We start from the raw sequence: 15,015 nt of genomic DNA, 5'->3' as shown, positions 1-15,015 counted from the left end.
AGCAGGGTGGGGATGACGGTAGCCTGCTGCCCCCCTCTGTCTTGCTGTGTCTGTGCCGAGCTAACCCAGTTAGCGCAATACCTGGTGGACTAATTCAATTATTAATCAAACTCCTTTGAAATTAGTCTACATAAGAGCACTGTGCAGATTCTCTTTCTGTCAGCCTCTTCAGAGGCGTTTGAAATGTATACTCTTGGGCCGAGTGTTTGAAGTTCACACTCTCTCCCTCTCACACACACACACACACACACACACACACACACACACACACACACACAGAGAGAGGCTCTTACAGTGAAGATCCGTCATGCCTTAGTGCCTTCAGAACAGCACATCTGAGCCTGTTTTGTACCTACAGAAGATAATTGGCAGAGCACTACATTACAGTAAAATACATTATAGGTGAGATGTCATGTTTCAAAGCATAGAACATTTAATTAAAAACCAAAAAGAAAATGAATGACGTGCCGTCATGCTCATTCAAAAGGCACCGTACAACATGTACATATTTCTAAAACACAGTGCTGACTGACAATTAGTCAGAAGAATAAGACACATCTCTGAGTTGCTGGTGAGTTACTGCAAGCATGCAAGTCAGTTGCATGCTTGCAGTAATTGATGAGAGAAACCTTTCTTCATGTTGCTCGAAAAGATGGTTGTCTGAAAGACAGCAGGAGAGGAATATTCATGAAAAACACACATATTTCAGAACATAATCTTAATTTGTCTTAATCTGCGTTTTCCGCCGTGTCGTTAAGTGCCCTGTGAGTGTGAGTGGGGTGTTTGAGCAGCTCTCCCAGAGCCAGAGGATCACAGGTTCATGGGCGTTGACGTTGACAGTATCTGAGAGCCATCTGCAGTCAGTCCGCAGGATTTTAAGCAGCTCCATTTATTGCACATATGATTACCAGGGAGCCCTGCTGCTTGCTTCACCAGCCATCTGTCCAAGAGAGAGTCTGCACACACACACACAAACACACACACACACACACACATGCACACACACACACAAACACACACAAACACACACACACACACACACACACACACACACACACACACACACACACACACCAGCACACACACACACATGCACACACACACACACACACATAGAGAGAGAGAGAGAGAGTCTGCTGGAGAGAGACACTAAAGCAGTACAGCCTGATGAGTCCTGTCTCAAATCACTTCACTCCAAGAGCTGCTGAAACACACAAGCGTGTCCACACTCTACTGTGCTTTATTCATTTAGACATTCACACTTTTATATGCTTCATAGCCAATCACACTTTTATATGTTTGTGGCCAATAAGATCAATGTGGTACAAATGCACTGTAAACAAAATCTACTGCTTGCTGTTCCTAAGCACCATTGTTTTCTAAATGCCTTGCTGGCAAAATGGTCTTAGCTGAATGTGAGTGTGAATCGGCTCTTGTCTTGGCCCGTTGCTCCTGTTCCAGACTGTGGTATTTGCACACAAAGGCTGTTCTGAAAATAGCTGCAACGGACATCAAGGCAAAGAGCTTATGTGTGCAATTAAAGAAGTTGCAAATTGGCTCCATATTCCTTCCACTAATGCATATTTTGATTTGTTTATTTCAATGTCTTCCGTACATTAACCCCAAACAACAAATGATCCAGAATATTACACTCTGGTATGCTATGAACAAGTCGTAAAAAAGCCTAGTTACAAAATGTTCAAAAGAAAAATGACTTACATTTGCCATCGTCACATAAATGATGAATTGTTGAGCGCTCATGTTGGTGGCGGACAGGTGAAATCCCCCGTGATGGGCCTGTGGATAGTGAGTGGACGCGGCAGGCCCCTCAGGTCCGACGCTATATCCATACATCACTAGACATGACGGCAGAGTGGAGTCTTATGGATGCTAGATGGCAGGAACATAGTTCTTAACACAGACACCATGCTGAATAAGCAGACAGGATGAATGGATGAATCTGAATCCTGCTGGAAATGAGAGGTTGCATGATTTAGTGATGCCGTCAGACTTATTTCCTTTGTTGGGTGCATACGACCAGCTCTGAGCCACAACATAACGAGGGAGTTGGGACAACAGAGACAACTTTAAACAATGAAGTATTTATTTAAAAGTAATCAAAAGCAATAAATAACCCTTATCATAAGATGTCTAGGGGAAAGTAAAAGTGTGTATGCAAGTGTGTTGATATGGGTGTGTATATGCCAAAGTCAGTACGAAGTTAAAAACATATAAAGAAGGTGCCACCCAAAGGTGCCTACAACAGAATGTGCCAAACAGAAAAGTGCCCAAATCAAGAGCGAGAACAACCCCTTAAAGGAGAAATCTTGCCGATTTGTACATGGATCTTCATCGCTAGACGTCACCGAGTACTGTCGATAGGGAAAAAAAAACAATCAAAATCGGTGCTACCGAACTGGAGTAGCTGCAGGGATGTCCTTTTTTGCCTCTTAACAGACTCAAAATGTCATTAAAAGTTCTGTGCAACATGAACAAAATGATGCAATTTCAACTCATTAATTGTGAAGAAACCGTTTGAATTCAATGGTTATGGTTATGGTTATGGTGTTTAGCAGACGCTTTTGTCCAAAGCGACATACACATAACAACAATACAAAGTTAAATTTAACAGTAAACAATTTAAAAAGTTGGTAAGACTACATTAAGGAGAATAACAATATAAAAAAAAAACGTTCCAAAAATAAATCCGTGGAAATGCATGGATTCCAGTTGCTGCTACTGGAAGAAACTGGAATCCATGCATTTCCACAGAATTATTTTTGGAATCTGATCCCTTATCATACCTGTTCATTCTTACTCGTCGCTCGACTTATCGTGACTAAATTCAAGATGTCTGCAAATGCTAAACTCTGTGAAGATACTGTCTGTATAAATTGTTTTGTAAGTAAACTACCAGTGCTTTTTCAAAGTTCTCAATGTCTCGTTTTAAATGTCAAGGCCCTCGGAAGTCTACCAATGAAGTATGGAGCTACTTTGAGCTTCGTAAATGATGTAAAACAGTGATTTATTTGCATGGCTAGGCCGATGCCCGAGGCACCCCCATCGAAAAACTGTTTGTAGCATCGGCTAACTAGCGCCAGATTTCTGAGTGCAGGGCACAAGCCGAGATGAGCTATGAGACATACGTTCACACTCGGTATCATGTTTCAACACACTTTAGGTCAAAATCACACTGGAATTCTCCTTTAAAGGCTACTCTACTCTGAATAGAGGAACATGTTCTTTAAGGCTGCTCTACTCTGAATAGCGGAACATGTTCTTAAAGGTTACTCTACTCTAAATAGCGGAACATTTTGTTCATTTTTCTGTCTATGGAGGAAAATGAGTGGTTCTGAAAGCCATTTGACCCGGAAAGAGATTTATTATCCCATTATTGCATCATCACTTAATAACCGAATAGGTGCCAATTCTACATTCTAAATGACTGCCCTTACCAGTAGGGGTGTGCACGCATAGTTAAATAACCAGCTCTCATGTATGGTTACGTACGAACATCTCGATTTATTTTTTTATTTTTTTGCTGTACGTGTATAGAGATGGTTTATGTTATCTGTCCAAATAGGCAATGTTTCATTGTGTCATTATCTCTGTTAACATACTGTAGGCTCATCCTGTCTCTGTGTGCCGGGCAAGCTGCCTTCACTCGTTAAATTTCACCCCCACAAGTTTCATCAGCCTCAGATTACAGTGTCCCTCATCAACTTCAAATTAACGCTCCTCACAAACAAGTCTCAATATGCCTCCTGGAAATTGCATTTTCACTGCCTCCTCTGTAGTTTTTTTTTTTTTTTAATGAAACATTTTGACCCAGTACGCCATACTGAGCCCACTGGTCCCCACTCTGTCTCTCGCATCAGGGACAAATGAATAGGGACTTGAAATGGTGCCAGAAGGAGATTACATTATTTTCATCACTAAGTGGAAAGGAATGACTTCTTCTGTATAATGAGATTCTGAAAAACATCACTGTGCCATGACAATAGTAAAACATCACTGTGTCATAACATCACTGTTGCCATGATAATAGTAAACATCGCTGTGCCATGACATCACTGTGCCATGACAACAGTAAAACATCACTGTGCCATGACATCACTGTTGCCATGACAATATTAAACATCGCTGTGCCATGACATCACTGTGCCATGACAACAGTAAAACATCGCTGTGCCATGACAATAGTAAAACATCGCTGTGTAACGTAGGAGGGAGAGTATTGCAAGTGATCACACCTCGGTCATGTAACGGCAGTCACAGCGATGCTTTTGGAGAAGAAAAGAAGAGAGAATCAGTCCCTGGTGTGGTGGTTTGCTGTGTGATGACCGATGACCTTCTACATCTCCCAGGAAGTTTTAAAAACGAGAATATTTTATGCGTTTTGGGACTAAAACTCAGTCAGCCAAAGTAAAGCTTTTTGATGACGTGTGGTGAGGTTGGTGGGTTTAACATGTGGCTTAACAGGGTAAAACCCTGGTGTCTGGGGTAAAGCCCTCGGTGTCTGGGGTAAAACCCCGGTGTCGGGGGTAAAACCCTGGTGTCTGGGGTAAAGCCTCAGTGTCTGGGGTAAAACCCTGGTGTCTGGGGTAAAGCCTCGGTGTCTGGGGTAAAACTCCGTTGTCTGGGGTAAAACCCCGGTGTCTGGGGTAAAGCCTCGTGTCTGGGGTAAAGCCTCGGTGTCTGGGGTAAAGCCTCGAACGTTTTACATTTCCATGATTGATTCCGGACCGGGGTCATGGCCCAGATGGCTCAGGTCAGCCCTGGAGTAGGGCGGGGCCGAATCGGGGCTGAACCAAGGATATTTGGAATGGAATACGACGCAACAATAAAACCTGAGAAATTTAAAAACAGACCGGTAGCATTTGTTTAGGGTTCCCTAGCAACAGAAGCGACTGCTTATACTTAAGAAAGCGACTGCCTATACTTTAAATGTCCTTGTAATCCATTTGACGTATGCTTGTGGTGTCGTTGCTAAGCACTCTTTGGAAGTTTCTAGCATTGTTACCTAATGTCCCTGATGTTACAGCTCCTTATGGAAACAGAACACCGAGGCCACGCACCGGTTAAGAGCGGAGAAAAGCCCCGGGCCAGCCCCGGTCCTTAATGGACAAGAGGCACTGGGAGACTTGGTCTCTGCAGAGAGTGTGTTTCTGTGGTGACTCGGCCTCTGCAGAGAGTGTGTTTCTGTGGGCACTGTGTGTGCAGATTGGTGAGAATAAGCTCAGGGATGGTTGATGGGGGAGCTTGACAGATTGGGGCTGTGATGACACCATTGCATCTGAGGTTGGCATGGAAGCCCAGTGGGAGTGGCATGAGTTCACCTCTGTAGTGGAGAAAGAGTTTCCATCAGGGGCAGAGACGAGATGGACACTTAATGTTCCAGCGGCCGCCTACTGAGGGAGAGAATCCGGGGATACTGCAAGCATGTCACAGTCGCCAATCTAGTCTGCACCCATCTCAGACGCACCCATGGTGGCTTGTCACAAGAGTAGCAGTTTCCCATTCATCTCTCAGCTGCACAAGATCCCCCAGACGGGCCCTCCCTATGCTAAAGGAGATGACACCATAACTTGAAGTTCACTTTAGCTGGCAAGCACACTGAGAAGCAAGAAGCATTGTTACCAGTATTCTGAAATATGTGCATGAAAAAAAAAAATCAGAAGCAAATGGCTCGTGTGCATGTTGTTTATATGATAAGTTATAATGGATAGATCTTGTGCATGTTGCTTATATGATAAGCAGAGGCGGACAGAGTACACAGCTTCATTACTTGAGTAAAAGTACAGATACCCTTTGCTAAATTTTACTCAAGTACAAGTAAAAGTACAACAGTCAGATGTCTACTTAAGTAAAAGTACTGAAGTACTTGTTTTTAAAAGTACTTGAGTATCAAGAGTACAAGAGTACATTTTCTAAATATTGCATTACTACTGCCACAGTGCTTACAATTCAGAAACATCCTACATGGAGTTATGAAAATGTTTAATGTTAATTGGAGAATGTAAAAGGAATTGAGAGTAAAATCAAGTCATTTATATATTTTTACCATGTTGCCAGGGATGGGCAGTATTTCTAATACATGTATTTAAAATACGTATTTCAAATACAAAATACTATTTTGTAATTGAAACATTTGAAGTGAAAACTATCATAAACTTGTTCAGAAAATTGAAATAGTCTGGCAAGGTGGGGCCACAGGTTGGCACATTCCCGGGATGGACCTGCTGCGTCTTCATCCATTGTTTCGTCCATGGTTTCGTCTCTTATCTAAATCTAACCATGGAGTTGACTTTGGCGGAAAGCTGAAGGTGATTGCTGATAGGCTGTCCCAATCAGTGGCGCCTAGCTGCACAATCCAATCACGTTTGAGAGGGAAACCCCTTTGAAAATCAGAGGTTTACAGGCCACGGTGGCCTTGGTGCCCCTTTCTTTCAATATTCTGCTTTGCGTCCTACTAATAGCGATTTTTATTTAGCCTGTGGCCTGTCAAAATAATCTTAGCATTCACAGCGCAAATTAATTTAGTCTTTTACGCAGTGGAGAAAGTGACAGCGCAAGAAAGAGTGCGTCCAAATTCACCCATTCTCAGTTTAACTACTCGCGAAGTAGCCTATTCATCACACAGACATCACAAGTATCACATGAAAGAGCTTTTTCTCAGCTTTTAAACGATGTTAGCCGATAATTGCTGTGTTAAACGGTTCACGAGAAAAGTAAATAATATAATTCAATTTAATCATACATTCTACTGAAGGTTTTGCGTCCCATGATCTCCCTCCCCGTTCATCTAGGTGGAATACTTTACGAACCCTTCTTCTAATACATGACAAACCATATATCAAAATAAACAGGAGACCTTACCGAACACAAAGGTGTAAAGCAGTCCCCTGTACAGTCAGCCGTTCCAGAGTAATCCAGTTTTGAATTTGCAGTAAAGTTCGACACACATGTCTCCAAATTTGGGCTTTAAGTTTTACAATGTGTTTACATTGTTCCACATGATTTCATAACAGGCCAAATACAAAATAAATGTTACACATATCGCCTAGATATTGGTAAATCAGAGGACAGCTGACTAAGAGTTTGTGAAAGTAGCCTTAATGATCACAAAATGCTAAGCATGCATCTAGGCTATTTGAGTTTCTTAAAGCTGAGCTGTGCTTAAATTGTTCAATACATGATTTCATAACAGGCCAAATATAAAATAAATGTTATATATAGCCTAGATATCTGTAAATATTAGATGATCAGATGATTTACAGTTCTATGTAATGTCATGTTTCATGTTTTTGTAATGTTTCATACAGTGATGCAGGTCTACTGCAGTGAATAGGCTGAATACAACTTTGATCATTTTTATAGCCTACTACTGTATAGTTAACTTTGGCCTTGGTGCCCTGACATGTGGCCTTTGTGCCCTTGGGTACCTGATCAGCTGATCACTCGCTCTTATATTGGTGGAGATCATTCATGGTGTCCTTTTTAAGCTGCGGTACACTGCCTACTCTTGCTGTTCTCTCTCTCTCTCTCTCTCTCTCTCTCTCTCTGTGTGTGTGTGTGTGCGCGCTGCTGTAGCCTGCCTACTCTTGCCGCTTTCTTGGCAAGCCTTTTTGCAACCCAACTCCACCCCATCTCCTCCTCATACATGTGACTTATCAAGGTCTAGTTGCTGATATTGATGTCTAGTCTGTTCTGGACCCTATGGGGGGTTTATCTTGCTGCTCGCTCTGCCTTAGGCTGTCTCTATTTGCACTGCTCCTTACCTCCAAATCAAACATTATACAAATATTAGCAAACTATCTGGACAAAATGGTCCTGACTGAAGTATAACTATATTTATGAAACCTGACATCTCTCTCTGTCTCTGCCTTGTCACATCAAATCATTAAAGAAGCAACAAGATTGTGACAGAGTGACCCACACTGTCACTATGTTTATAGTTAATTATGTTTTTTGCCATGTTTTTTCATTGTAGGTGGTATGTTCCTTTGGCAAAGTGCATAGATTCTGTTACTGTTATTTTTCTGCCAGTGATGGTGTTATGATTTCAACTGCAGGTTCTTTGATTTAGTTTGAGTAGTTGCGCTGGAGGCGCAAGAAGGGGTGTGTGCCCCTGGGTACCCAAATTGGCTGATTAGCCTAATAAAGGAGTAGGCCTGTTTTTTCAATTAGGGGAGGTCACCCGATCACTTTAAATGTGGAGGGAGAAGGTGAGTCCTCTGGATTGCACATGTTGTGCGTACCTGACACTGCTGTGAGTGTTTAGGGAGATGCGGTTATTTACAGTCAAATGTTTGACTCCGCGCTTCTTTGTATTTCGTCTAGTCTACGAGTCATTGTTTTTTAGTAATTAATATTAGGTTACTTTTCACAGGTGTTTTTGGAGTATATCCGCTGAGTCAATAAACCTTTTTTACACCAAAACCTGTCTGCTTCTCCTGGACTACGAGGCTACATCATCACAAAGATCCAGAATATTTACAGTGAAAGGTGTTGTGAGCTTGAGAGAAGAAAAGTCATATAAAGAGAGAGAAAGAGGGAGAGAAAGATATATATAGAGAGAGAAATGGAAAGATATATAGAGAGAGAAAAAGGGGGAGAGAAAGACATATATATAAAGAGAGAAATGGAAAGATATAGACTGAGAGAGAAGTGAAAATCAGGAGAACACTATAAGCCCCTCTGTGTTCCTGTTTGTTTAGTGACTGTGTTTGGCTCTCAGCTCCTGCTTTGATAAGAAGGTGAGAACTCTCTCAAATACAACTCAGCAGGTATATGCGTGTGTGTGTGTGTGTTTGTGTGTGTTTGTTTTTCAATATACGGGTACGGGTGAGGGGTGTGAAGGAAGATGAATCAAATATAAGTTGACAGTGAATATTATAAATGAGAAAATATTGAGTTTGTGAATTTTTTTAGATTAAATATATCATAAGTTATAGAACACAGCTACAGGATGAGACAAACAGATCTTGTAAAATTACGCTGGTCACTAACCATTTTACACATGATGTGAAAATATTAGATAAAAAAAAAAAACAGTTTAAGCATCTATTAATGTTTATGGATTTCCAGTAAGATAGACAGAAACATTTATACAACTAATGCATTCCCATCAATTCTCAGTGTGAGTGAGTGTGTGTGTGTGTGTGTGTGTGGGGGCGGGTGGGGGGTGTACCTGTGTTTGTATAAATGGCCGGTCCAGTAGCCCTACAATGGGCGTGTTAGCAGATGGACACAGTGCTATCAGCATACAGCTCTTAGTGGCTTTGTGTCTCTACCCTCAGACATATCTTCCCGTCAAGCTGTGGAAGTGGCATCTGTCAGGATACAAACACACACACACACAGACGCACATGCATCTACTCACACACACACACACACACACACACACACACAGGGTAATCAGTCAACATGTGTGCTTCCTCGCATGCCGTGTCATATAACATGCAGCCCGTGAGCCCTTCTTACTGATTAGGGCTGTTGTGATTTGTTTCAGGCGTATGGAAGGGAGGGGTGATTTGATGGACTGTGCCTTTCAACAGTACCCTAAAAACAAACAATGGAGAAAGTAAACATTTTCCAACTTTTAAGGTGCAAACAGTAAGTTAAGTTGCATAACAGCTTTCTCTTTTTCATAAGAACCACAAAAAGCATAGTCTCTCTCTCTGTCTCTCTAACACACACACACACACACACACACACACCAGAGAGGTCCCTTCTCCATCATGTGTGTGTGGGAGGCAGGCAGGAGGGTCAGGGAAACCCTTGAGCAACGTATCTCCATCTCTCTGAGTGATTATGTGCCAAAGGAGTCACACAGGGCTCTGCACGGTCGTTCGTCACCCAAAGCCAGCCAGCATCACATTGGTTTATTTTCAGCCCATACAGTAGTTTGACATCTGAGTGTGATAGGGGGAGACACCTCGGGATACTGGGCCAGAAATCTGCACTGCGGGAGAAACCAAGATTGATGTGTGTGTGTGTGTGTGTGTGTGTGCGTGCATGTGCTTATGCGTGTGTGTGTGCGTGTGTGTGTTTGCGGTAGGCCCATCCAAACATGAAAGACCCCCCATGCAGGATACAGCAAAAGCAGAGAAACTGGTGAAATCATTACATTTCATTTTGACATTTCATTTTGCAATTTAAAAAAAAAAAAAAAAACATTTTAACACCATATGAACTGCACCCGTGTATTAACCTCATTTTGCAAAATCAATGTATAAACCGCAGCTAATAGTTGGGAAATTACGGTACGAGATGTGAGATTCCATAGATGTAGCTGAGCATGTGTTTTGGAAAGGGCCATAGAGCTACACACACTTGGCATTGTGATGTTGGCATACTACCGGCGGCCATACACACAGGGGAAAGGGTTGTCTGAAGGTTTGGAACACAGATATGCTTTTTATTTCAATTATTGATGAAAAAGTAGACCTTGCAAATGCTTGAACTTTGTACAATGAAGTCTCACTCTGTATTAGCATCCAATAGAAACGGTGTGTTAGCGTCCAATAGAAACGGTGCCAGGTGGTTGGCAAGCAGATATGGCAACTAATGTTGTTCAAAAAAGTAGATAGAAATGTAAACACAGCAGTATTTATAGCACAGATCTGTTTGCATAATGATATCTATCTAGTGCTCCACACGTGGTGCCAGTATTCATTAGGAGCAGCAGAGGCACAGTGTTTAACAATATTGCCAGGCCCTATTGTCAGGAAAGCACCCAAAACTAACCAACACTAATACATTTCTGGATGTTCTCTACTGGGTATGGTGTTTTGGTGGTTGACATTTTTACACTATCCCAAAATGGACCACTTGGTCATTATGGATGCTGATCGTGGATCACTCTTCTCCAAACATACACAACTCAGCTTAACCTTTATAAGGACCTCCTGGACAAAGAATTTAGCTTTCACTGGATTTTTTTTTGACCCAGGGACATGGCCTGAGATTGGCATACAAAAAAAGAATTAAAGCATTAAGCCCCAATGACACCATTTCCATTTCAAGTGTGGGGGTGAGAACATGATTCTTTTGGGATTTTTTTCAACCAGGGGGACCTGGTGACATTCTCAAAGTAAATGGTAACACTGAAACAAGGGGCTACATTAAGACTCTGGAGGAAAAGATCAAACAAGCGATATTGGACGACAATGATCCTAAACATACAGCCAAACAAGGCTGTAACGGTTAACACAGAACAATATCAACATGTTAGAGTTGCCCAGCCAGAGTCCAGTCCTCAATCTGTCAAAAAAGCACAAGGCCAGAGTGATGGCAGATAATCGTTTCTGTCTCAAAACCCGGATTGTTGCTAAGGTGCGGTCTAGAATCATTGTGGAGACATGGAGACACTTGGTAGGTATTATAAGAACCATTTTGAGAGATGTGAATTCAAAATAAAGATGTTTCCATTGATTATTTAAAAAGGGTATGAATAATTTAGTTCATTCCATTTTTCATAAAAATGTTAAAAAATATGAAAATTCTTATAGTGTTACAAACTTTTGACATGTGGCAGTGTCATTTTCAGTCAGAACAAACATATTGGCCAAGAGAACAATAAACATTAAATCAATATTTGCCAAGGGTATGAATAATTTTGCTCTTAACTGTATAGATTATCAAATTAACAAATAATGTGTGTGTGTGTAAGTAAGTTCCTTAATATTAAGCATCATTGCACTGGTGATCAGGGAGGGTGAGTCCTGTAATTGTTGCCACTCTCTGGAGCGACTGCCTTACAGTCACCAGGACAACGACTACCTGATACCGATGCTGGTGTTTTGTTACCAGGACAACGACTACCTGATACTGATGCTGGTGTTCTGTTACCAGGACAACGACTACCTGATACTGATGCTGGTGTTCTGTTACCAGGACAATGACTACCTGATACTGATGCTTGTGTTCTGTCACCAGGACAATGACTCTACCTGATGTTGATAAAGGCCACTGAGTTGGTGTTCTGTCACCAGGACAACGACTACTTGATACTGATGCTGGTGTTCTGTCACCAGGACAATGACTCTACCTGATGTTGATAAAGGCCACTGAGTTGGTGTTCTGTCACCAGGACAACGACTACTTGATACTGATGTTGGTGTTCTGTCACCAGGACAACGACTACTTGATACTGATGTTGGTGTTCTGTCACCAGGACAACAACTCTGATGCTGATAAAGGCACTGAGTTGGTGTTCTGTGCTAGAAGTGTCCCCTTGCAGAATGGAAGGAAGACAAAATCCTCTGAATCTTTCTGAGATGAGCAGATTGCACCACTGTGTTGGTAAGTACGGAGAGAGCAAGAGAGAGCAGGCCAGAGCAGGCCAGGTCGGGTCGCGTCATCTGTGCCGTCTCCGCTGAGGAGCTTCATATTGCTGACTCGGCGATGCAGCTCCACTGATGGGGGTATGTCTGACCATGTCTGACCCCTTCACTTTACTAATGTGGAGACAGACGCTGCTGCCATTGCTATACTGTGACAAGGCCTTGCACTCCTCTCTGTAGGCGGGCTCGACACCATTTGGGATAACTTTGAAAATGGTATTGAATCCTGGCTTACCTGGCAACGCAGTCGTATGTGCACTGAGCACAGAGAGGGGACTAAGCGTGTCCTGCGGAGTCAGAGTCACTGTGGAGGATGTGCAGCCACTGATCTCCCTCACCTGTAGGGCAGCCGTGGCCTACTGGTTACCGCTTCGGACTTGTAACCGGAGGGTTGCCGTGGCCTACTGGTTACCGCTTCGGACTTGTAACCGGAGGGTTGCCATGGCCTACTGGTTACCGCTTCGGACTTGTAACCGGAGGGTTGCCGTGGCCTACTGGTTACCGCTTCGGACTTGTAACCGGAGGGTTGCCGTGGCCTACTGGTTACCGCTTCGGACTTGTAACCGGAGGGTTGCCGGTTCAAACCCCGACCAGTAGGCACGGCTGAAGTGCCCTTGAGCAAGGCACCTAACCCCTCACTGCTTCCCGAGCGCCGCTGTTATTGCAGGCAGCTCACTGCGCCGGGATTAGTGTGTGCTTCCCCTCACTGTGTGCTGAGTGTGATTCACGGATTGGGATAAATGCAGAGACCAAATTTCCCTCACGGGATCAAAAGAGTATCTATACTTACAGATACACACTACTATACTTATACTATACCTGTGTTCTGCCCGTCAGGAAGTCCACCATCCAGTCGTACGGCTTGAAGTCTTTGTTTTTCTTTCTGCATCTTTGAGCTTGGTCGGAATAATTGTATCAAAAGCTGAGGGATAAATATAGCCTAGAAATCTAGACGCACCCTAGTGGCAGCAAATGTAATTTGCAGTCAGGGTAGTCTAGCAACTCTCCGTTAGCTTGCAAGCTGGAAAAATGAAACTTCAATCAGGCCAATCACATCACTTTTTTTAAATTGGCAAAAGTTTGCTCAATTAGCCAACTAGCTCCGCTGGTGGGAAAATGCATGGGACTCATGAGTTGTAGCGCTATCCTATTGCGTGCAGAGGAAATCTGAAAGACAACCGTTCATCCCGCCCCTCGGATTGAGCAGCGCCAATGGTAAGTTCCCAGACCCTGATGTGGGTCTGGCTCGTCAGGCTAGGATAAATAATTAATAAATCATAAAACTACTATTCCTCTTACATGCACTTGTAAGGTCATATCAAGAGAGAATGAGAGAGAGAGAGACAGAGAGAGAGAGAGAGAGAGATTCAAAGTTAAAGAGTGAGACCTCAGGTAAAGTCAAGCCATATCTGATCATAGACAACACACTTAAGTGTTTCCTAATCTGCCCTCTTCTCCTGCTCAATCTATTAAGGCTGACAATGTGTGTGTGTGTGTGTGTGTGTGTGTGTGGAAAGCAAAGCAAACAATTTGTCTAACGAGCAGTGCCCGTAAGGCATATCATTTAAACGTATAAGCCGCCACAGAAGGCAGGCCTGCGATTACGGATTCACCGCCGTCAGAACCAGGCTCCACAGGAGACAGCGCTCCCTTAGCTCACTTCATTAACATACACAACGAGACGTGCGCAGCGCATGCACACACACACACACACACATGTACACACACATACACACTTAATCACACACACACACACACACACATACACACACACACACACAGACATGCACATACATACACAGCTGCCATGTCAGCAGTTTGGAAACTTCAAAAGTGTTAAGTGCCCTCAGCTTGACGACGCCCTCATCGTCAGGAATGCAGCCATCATAAATGATGTCAGAAGTCAATATGAAATGCCCATGTAAAGCATCTCTTCTTGTTGTTTTCTCCCTGATGTTGTGAGTTCAAGGCCCATGTAAAGTATCTTCTCTTGTTTGTTTCCTCCTGATGAAAGCACTGCTGTAGCCACATCATATCTGCACGGTTGCTCCTCTCCTGTTTGTCTTGTGCATGGTATCTCTGTTTGTCTTGTGCATGATATCTCTGTGTTTCATGCAGCTTTCTCTCGCTGTAACACTGCCATCAGAATATGCTTCACTCTGGAAGTGCTGCCAAAATCCTACATTATTCTTTTGCAGTCTATAGTTGACACTTAGTTACATGCTAAATTGACAGATACATTTGTAGTGGAGGTGCATGAATCCCACATGTGTGTTGTGGTCTGCACTATGGAGCGGGTGCTGGTGGTTTCGGCTTTTCGGTCAAATCCTTCAAAGCAGCCGAGTATCTCACACTGAACGTTCCTGTCACCACAGATAGAGCCTCCCGTGATAAAACAGACCCGACATGTCACCAGCCAACACACACACACACACTGCATACATACACACAAGTCAAGGGGGGGGGGGGGATCCCAAATAGAACACTCACACGTGTTTACACACACACGGCAACACAAAGGCTAAGACAGCACACCTCAAGATGCACACGTGAGCACTGCACACAGTAGGGGGACGCCACCACCTGGAGGATAGGACTGTCTTCCCTGCCTTGGGGCCTCAGCACCTGGAAAAAGGAGAACAGGGGGAAGGAGTAGATGGGTGAG

General features: G+C 43.2%; 1 long non-coding RNA gene across 1 annotated transcript; it reads right to left on the bottom strand.

Moving 5' to 3' along the window:
* Positions 1-276: 276 nt before the first annotated feature.
* On the bottom strand, positions 277-9,551 carry LOC143122316 (uncharacterized). Its single transcript, XR_012986637.1, has 4 exons — positions 9,487-9,551; positions 9,194-9,377; positions 1,720-1,967; positions 277-956 (listed from the first exon to the last, which is right to left on the bottom strand). It is a non-coding gene; the product is annotated as an uncharacterized LOC143122316 (long non-coding RNA).
* Positions 9,552-15,015: the final 5,464 nt, after the last annotated feature.

Source organism: Alosa pseudoharengus, unplaced genomic scaffold, assembly GCF_046254945.1.
Source record: "Alosa pseudoharengus isolate Yale_2024_CS ecotype anadromous, Long Island Sound unplaced genomic scaffold, YU_APseudo_1.1 YU_APseudo_1.1_scf_14, whole genome shotgun sequence".
NCBI classification, from domain to species: Eukaryota; Metazoa; Chordata; class Actinopteri; order Clupeiformes; family Clupeidae; genus Alosa; species Alosa pseudoharengus.
This window is presented reverse-complemented; position numbering and strand designations above follow the sequence as displayed.